At 44.7% G+C, this 8,751-nt stretch overlaps 1 pseudogene; it reads left to right on the forward strand.

Annotated features, from left to right (window-relative positions):
- The first annotated feature begins 987 nt into the window (after window positions 1–987).
- On the forward strand, window positions 988–2,318 carry LOC124675893 (annotated as a pseudogene).
- Window positions 2,319–8,751: the final 6,433 nt, after the last annotated feature.

Below are 8,751 nucleotides of genomic sequence, written 5' to 3' on the forward strand. Positions count from 1 at the left end.
CCATGTAGAAATTGATGCAACTCACAATGTATTGATTGGGTGCATATGTCGTTACATATATAGGCCACGTCCTCGACTATACAAAGAAGGAGGCAGGCCCAATAGTAAATACAAAGATATGTATCGCTATATATAACTACAGAAGATACACATCCGGATATACAAGGATCTGTATCTCAACATATACAACAGGAGTGCCAACGATCCGGTAAGTCCGGGTGACCCACAAATGATGGTGGTGGCATATGGCTCAGCGGGCGGCTAAATTGTTGTTGATTGAAGATGAAAGAAGTTCATCCAGATACAAGGAGCCGTATCCATACATAACTACGCAAGGAGTCAGATCTAGAAGGTTCTCAGAAGGAGCCGGATCTTGAACGACAACTTAGGAATATGTGTATCCTTGACATGTACGGCAACGTAATGTTCCGTAAATATATAACTTGTATCCGGGTAGGTCTCTCCGTAGAAACCCTAGGATTGTCTATATAAGCCGGATCTCGGGAGACTTAGAGACACAACCACAACTCATTGTAACCACGCGAAAGCGTCCACATAATTCTAGACATATAGCTGTAGGTCCTGCCTCCGTGCAGCGTGCTCTAGAGCTAGGTAACTCGTGTACTCCTGTCCCGATAGCTCTCCGCCCTGGCCTTATTTTCTCCCCCCTCCGTGAGGATTACTCCTCCGAGGTATTGTCGAGTAGGTAACGCTAGAGAGCTCGGTGAAAGTAATTTAGGACAATTAATGCACTATTTAGCCTAATACAGTATATCTTGGTATATCTTTAAAATAACTATTAACCCAATAATTTGGTCCAGAGGATAACTGTTACAAATTTATCTAGATTTGCTCGGTGAAACGAGCAAGTATGTTTGCACAAATTCGACGGCTGAATCACATGCTCTGGAATCGCATCCCACGCGTATTTAAATTCTCCCCGGAGCGGAGCGGAGCGAAGCCCAGACCCAAAAAAAAAAACACCAGAGGCCCAGAGCCAGAGGAAACGGCACTCAAGATGCTGTCGTCTTCCACGGCTTCCTCCCTCCGCCTCCACCAACCAACCAGACCCCACCGCCGCCGCCCGCCGTCCCCGCCGGCGAGCAACCAATTCCGCCCTCCCGCCTCTTCCGCCGCCTCCCGCCGCCATCTCCCCTCCGTCCGCACCCGGCGCGGCGGCGGCGGCACCATCCGCGCCATCGACGCCGCCCAGCCGTTCGACTACGAGTCCCGGGCGGCGGGGCTGCTGGAGGAGCGGCAGCGCCTCAAGATCGCCATCGTCGGCTTCGGCAACTTCGGGCAGTTCCTCGCGCGCACCTTCGCGCGGCAGGGGCACACGCTCCTGGCCCACTCCCGGTCCGACTACTCCGCCGCCGCCGCCTCCCTGGGCGCGTCCTACTTCCAGGACCCGCACGACCTCTGCGAGTGCCACCCGGACGTGGTCCTGCTCGCCACCTCCATCCTCTCCGCCGAGGCCGTCCTCCGCACGCTCCCGCTGCACCGCCTCCGCCGCAACACGCTCTTCGTCGACGTCCTCTCCGTCAAGGAGTTCCCCAAGAACCTGCTGCTCACCTCCTCCCGGAGGACTTCGACGTCATCTGCACCCACCCCATGTTCGGCCCGGAGTCGGCCCGCGACGGCTGGGACGGCCTCCCCTTCGTGTTCGACAGGGTCCGCGTCGGCGACTCCCCCGCCCGCCGCGCCCGCGCCGACGCCTTCCTCAACATCTTCGAGCGCGAGGGCTGCCGCATGGTCGAGATGCCCTGCGCCGACCACGACGCGCACGCCGCCGAGACGCAGTTCCTCACCCACACCGTCGGCCGCATGCTCGCCACGCTCGACCTCCAGCCCACCCCCATCGACACCAAGGGATACGAGACGCTGCTCCGACTCGTCGACAACACCTGCAGCGACAGCTTCGACCTCTACAACGGCCTCTTCATGTACAACAAGAACTCCACCGAGCTGCTCAACCGACTCGAGTCCGCCATGGACTCCGTCAAAAAGAGGCTCTTTGACGGCCTCCACGAGGTGCTCAGGAAGCAGCTCTTCGAGGGCAAGGCATCGCCGCCGCCCAACAACAAAGCTGACGTGCACCGGAAGCCGCTCCTCCTGGAGGGCAAGGCCTCGCCGGCACCCCCCACCCCCAACAACACCGCTGTACACCTGAAGTAGGCCTCCCCTCCTCTCCCAATGCCTGAATTTGATCCAGAGTGTATGCTCGATTTCTGATCTCGCAGCTCACATAGCTTGCATTGCATCGTGTTGTATTGTACCAATTTGTATTTGCGCCGACTGATTTCCCCTTTGAGGGAAAAATTGAATGTATGTATCTGAGTGATGTAGTAATGAACTTCACAGTCTGAAGAAAACCGAGGAATAAAATTGATAGTATAACCTTTCATCAAGGAAAATGAGGAGTAAAACTATTGGCTTTGCTTGTGTGCCACTGAGGATCTTTGGTAAGTAAATTCTAGTGCCAAATCAATGGACTTTCTGACATCTGGATTTGGAAGTCCTTGTCTGTCGCCCCCAGATGTTTCTTCAGTCTGTGTGTGTGTGTTTGTTGGGAGAGCGACATAGGACGAGGTTAGGTGCCATCTGCTGCTAATCTGATAGCGCAGTTCATCTGGTTGATAGGCTGCTTTCCTGACAGCGGCATCAGCATTCAGCAATACCATCGCACGGATCCATAGTCAATTGCACATCATGGAACAAGCAAACCACTCTTATCACGTCATATAGATTGCTCATCACGATGATCGTCACTGAGCAAGCGTGAGGTACGCGATCTGTGCCTCGAGCATATCCCAATCACTAGTGCAATTTTGCAGAGAGACAGTGCAACTCGTGTGAAATTTTGTATACAATCCAGTCAGAGTGTTCAAACAACTTAGTCCCCCAAATGAACAGAATTCAGACATCGGGCTACGACTACTTCAATTTTACTCCTCATTTCCAAAATGTAAGTGTAACTTTCATCCCAAGTCATTTTTTTTTTGGTATAATAAATTTGACCGAGTTTACAGAAAAAATACATCATCGCTTACAATACCCAAAAAATACGCCGTTGGGAGAGCGACATGGGACAAGGTCAGGTATTCAGGTGGCCATCTCCCCATCTGCTGCTAATCCAACTTCGCTGTTCATCTAGTTGATAAGCTGCTTTCCTGATAGCGGCAGAATCATAGTTTAATTGCGGATCACGGAATCAGGATACCACTCCTATCATGTCATATCGGCTGCTCAGTACGATCGACGATCATCGCTAAGTAAGCAGGACGGGATCTGCCAGTCACCCCGAGCATGTCCCAACCTGGTAGGCAATTTTGCAGAAAACAGTGCAAGTCGTATACAACTTTACTGGGAATTATTTGTTCTCTGAACTAGGTAGTTGTTGCGTGGTTGCAAGCATGGCATACCTTGTCCAAACGAACTGGTAAACGAGTACATGCAGTAGATGTAATCCATCTTTCCCAATATACAAGATGTATAACTTTTGTGCAAAGTCATTTTTTAGATATAATTTTGACCCAGTTTATAATTTTTTTAATATCAGTTATAATAGCAAGCAATACTATGAAAACATGTTTTATAATGGGTAAATTCTAGTCCAAAATCTATGGCCTTTTTGACATTGGGATTTGGGGGCCTCTTTAATTCAAAGGATTTGAATATGAATTTGAAAGATTTAAATTCTTTCTTTCAGATTTTCTTGTATGGCGTTTGTTTCATTTGTAGGATTGAATCTCATAGAACTTTCTTGAAAGAAATACTTTGCAATTGATTTCACAGAAAATCTAGCATCCACTCAAACCTCTTTTCTATAATCATTTGTTTTTCTTGTGATGGGATCAAACAATTTTTTTGGTGCATACAACATCCAGTAGAATTAAAATGCGCATGACATTGCAATACCATTTTTATTTATTTCTATTCCTATGTTTCTAGAATCCTTCAAATCAAAGAGGCCCTGAAAGTCCTTGTCTGTCGCCCCAAATGTTTCGTCAGTGACTCAGTGTGTTTGTTGGGAGAGCAACCTGGGACGAGGATAGGTGCCATCTGCTGCTAATCTGGCCCCTCTGCTCATCTGGTTGATAAGTTGCTTTCGAGACAGCGGCATTTACTGATGCCATCAGACGGTGTTGTGTGCCATAATCCATACTTTAATTGCACGCATCATGGAAGAGGAAACCAGTCCTATCATGTCAAATAGATTGTTTAGCCCGATGCTCATCGCTAAGCAAGCGTGACCTATGCTACCTGTAAGTCGTCCCGAGCATGTCCAAACCAGGGAGTGTAATTTTGCAGAGAAACAGTGAAATTTCGTGTTGAGTTTTGTCTAAATTCTTGAATCTCAGAGCATAGAACTCATCGTCTTTCTCCTTCTCAGCCTACTCTCCGCCCCCTGAATGTTGCGACAACAGTCCCCAAATGTTCAGGTAACCCCAGGCTACTACTTCACTTGTACTCCTCAACGGTAAACGTGTAACTATATGACCGGCCAAATATGCGAAGATGTACTACTTGCTTCTCAAACGTAAACGCGGAACTTATCCTAAGTCATTTTTTTGTGTAAATTTTTATTAGTCTAGAAAAACACATCATCATTACAATACACTGTCTAAACATACATTTCATAATTTTTCTTGAAAAAAATATACAAACTAATGGAGTTCTGGAGGTTATCTGCTGTTGTACATGTCGAATTTTTCTATAAGCTTTGTGAAACCTATTAAACTTTGAATTACAACAGAGTTTTTCTTCCACATGAGGCAAGGTTTGCGCTTTTTGAAGTATTACCTCCGTTTCGAAATGTAATCCTTTTTAATTAGAAAGCTAAATTTTCTTTATAAAAAAGTTTATATTTGGAACGGAGGTAATATTATCCTGCCGAACTTGTAGTTGGTTATGCCTGCTGGGCATCTTGCTTGATCTGTGTCGGGAGAACTGAATTCTTGGAGCCAGCATTTTACTGTTTATCAGTTCCATGTAAATGAAATGTGGGTTGATGCTCCTTTTATAAAAAAAATGCTAGGCGGCTCACATTTAGAGGAGAGAGTAAGATTATGCAAAGAAAAGTTTGACTCGATTTTTGGGCACAGAATTAGAATACAGAAAGTCGCTTGAAACTAACTGCATCTACCAATTAATCAGATTAGTGAGGTGGCATCGCTTTGTTCCTTTTATTTTTCTGCTGGAGTGTTGTGATGGTGCCTGGTGGAGCCGTGGTGACAGCTGCGCTGCAGTCACTCCTCACCCATCAGGGATGAGGTTCCAGTTATGTGCTCCTTTCGATGTTGATATGAAATGGTTCAGGCTAGCTTCGACCCACCGCCATACACGCTGAACTTGGATCAAGGACTTTTATCGTAATCATAATCACATAGGCTGCTCGTACGAGATATGCCAACACCCGTACAAGCGGTCTTTGTGCTACTCCTTAGAACGAAGGGATAAATTGTCAGTGTGAAGAAACTTGATGTATAAAGTTGACGTCGTGATGAGTAGATCAGGAGTGTACTCGGCTCGTGTGGTGCATCACTGAGGATCTTGGATGAGTGTAATTTTTTTAACCAATCAATGGCCTTTCTGACATTTTGATTTGGGAGTCCTTTTCGCTCCAAGTTTTTTTTGTCAGTGTGTTAGTTGATAGAGAGCGACATGAGAGGTGTCTGTAGTGATAGAGCCTGTAACGGAATCCCAACGAATGAATATGTTTACATCAGTAATCATGGCACGCTCTTTGTTCAGTCTAACCCTCATCATTCGGTATGAGGTGATTCCGCCAATGTCAGATCGAGCGTGTTGGCCTCGGTCGAGACACGTTGTTGGTGCATAGTTTAGGACTAGTTCTTATGCTTCGTACTCGTTGTTCGCATTGAGTTGTAGTGTTCTTGTACTCAAAAATTCTGCCTTCTATAAAAATATGGTACGCCTTGGCGTACTCTCAAAAAAAAAAAGATCGAGCGTGTTCTGCGACACCTGAATTTCGAGTGAAACGAAGTAATGTGTGTACAAATTCCTATAAAATTTGATTGTTCTCAAACAAGATTATGGGCTGACCCAACTAGACTTGCCGATACCAGGTGCACTTTGCCGAGTATGGTTGTGCCTAAAGGAGCTCTGCATTGGTCCATGAAGTAGCTGCCTCTGGAAACAAGCTATGCAAGCCATAGTGTTCTTTGCTCCCACTCTAAAAGGATATCAGGATCACGCGCATGTATATTAATGTGAGATAGGCAAGTGACATGCCAACCACTTCATGTCCCTTTAAAGAAAAACATTCACGTATGGAAATAGAGCCATGTTGTGTCTTGTGAGCAATGGTTATTGAAGACCTAAATGTAGTACATGTGTGGTAGTATCAGTGAATAGACTTATATATAGGGTCCAGAGAGAGCACACAATGCAGTTGCGATATGCACCACAAGTTTTATGCATATTCTTATCATGATGAATAATTGGATAAATTTCAAGGTCATGCGGGCATTCTGTGGCTGACATTTTATGTTTGTTGATATTAGGCTGCATAGGATTGGGATGCACGAGGAAATATTACCTATCTACATCGCAGTGATGATCCTACTCCTATACGGGAGTTAGGCCCGGACGGCCACATGTGCAGAATGTGCACCTCGCACAGGGCCCCAGATTTTGGGGGGCCCCAAATTCTATATAGGCCCATATATTCATGTAGGAAAAAATATAAAGAAGAGAAGGAAGGAAGCTTACCTGGGTCTTCAGCCTAACTTAGCGATCCTAACTTAGCGATCCTGAGACAAGACGAAGCGACAACGCGACTTCGCTAGATGGTGATTCACGATTCACGAGGCAGCCACCAGCATGCGAACCGCTTTCGCCTAACGCCAGGAACGCCTTGGGAAGCTCCTCGCGGCTCGCCTCATCTTCGATCCATACGGGAAAGGCAGCTAGCTGAGCCAGCAACAGCGACGAGCGACGTCTCTTCAATTTGACCGGCCAGGCCCCGTCTTCGATGCCGGATGATAGCGACGAGGTAATTCGAATATTGCTCATCTTGTTCCTTCTAGGCTGATCGCCGATCATCGGTGTTGCAGCATGCGCCTGATCTTTTACGTTGTTATTTTTTTTAATGTAGTGTTTTAGAATCAGTGATTTGGTGATAATATCACTTGCGAGTGAAGTGTTGGAGAAGTTTGATTATAAAGATATCATTGAAAATTTTATTTTGAAGAATGCTAAAAGAATGATGTTGTTCAAATAAACATTATGAAACCATGAGTGAAATAGGTAAGGTTCTTCATATTTCCAATTCTTATGTAAGATAGTAAACATATACATTATACTTATTGAATAGTTTAAATTTTCTTGTAAGATGTGGCCCATTTTAGATATTCGCACAGGCCCTGGATTTTGCCGGCTCGGCCCTGACGGGAGTGTGTTCAAGAACTGTTCCCCTATGCCTATGGATATTCAATTTGATCAAGCATGAGCTTTGGGCTTCGGCAAGGGCAAACAACTTTTTCTCCATCTACTGGAGTGTAGGCTTTTATTTTGGTGGCCCTCCGAGCCCGTTTTGTAATGTCTTAACATGTCAAACTATATCTTAATTAGTAGGTTGTAGCAAAGATTTTGCATCCGTCTCGCAAAAATATATGAAGAACTCAACGGAACCAACTATGTAGGTGAAAGCTAGCATCCTCCCTCCTCTTCCAACGCCTTAATTTTATACATGGTGACGTGCGATTCATTTCAGATCTTTTTTTTTGGTGTAATCATTTCAGATCTTGCTGCTCACATACTATAACATAGTATTGGATTGTACCAATTTGTATTCGTCCAAAGTGATTTCTCTTCTCGAAGAAAACAAATAATGAATGTATAATATTGGAGTGATGGAATAAACATGACCGTGATGAAATAAACTTGGCAGTGCCAAGAAGACTGACGAATAAGATTGACACTATCATGGAAAAAGGAAGACACTCCTGTGAGCCATGTCATATAGTAGGTTGCTCAGTACTACGAAGGATCATCACTGAGGTATCATGACCTACGCGATTGCAAGTCATCCTGACAATGTCTCAACCAGGTGATTCAATTTTGCAGAAAACAGTGCAATTTATGTACATTTTTGTATGAAATCCTTCAACCTCAAATCAGGGGAGCTGCTCCTGTTTCTCCTTCTGGACTCCGGCCCCAATGTTTAAAGAACACAACCCCTAAAATGTTCAGATAACAGGTGTAGTATTAGTATTTATATAACGAACCTAAGGAAACAAAATGTGAACCATTCGTCTCGAAATGTGCAAAGACTTCTTCCCAGAATCAAAGACATCTAAGTAGTACCTTTTCTCCGGAGGTGGCGTTTTGGCTCATAGAAGCAAATGCTCCTATTATACAAAATAATTAAAAAACAATTTTAAAAATGTCAAAAAATTCTGACATAATTTTTTTGTTGTACATCGTGACATTCTATGTTAGTGCACGAGTTTTCATGGAGAAACAACATTTTATGTGGCGTCTACAAAAAAGACAAAAAAATGTCCTGTACGTAGTCGTGTTATAGCATCAAAATTTGTCTTTTTTACTGGAGCCACAATTTTTTATAGTTTTTTTTGAAAACTTGTGTACGAACATAAAATGTGTAGATGTACATGAAATTTTTTAGTTTAGAATTTTTTGACACTTCGAAATGTTGATTCACATAATGGGAGCAAATGCTCCTATGAGCCAAAGTGAATATCCCCTTTTCTCCTAAGTTGTTTT

The sequence above is a fragment of the Lolium rigidum genome, chromosome 1 (genome assembly GCF_022539505.1).
Source record: "Lolium rigidum isolate FL_2022 chromosome 1, APGP_CSIRO_Lrig_0.1, whole genome shotgun sequence".
In the NCBI taxonomy this organism is placed as follows: Eukaryota; Viridiplantae; Streptophyta; class Magnoliopsida; order Poales; family Poaceae; genus Lolium; species Lolium rigidum.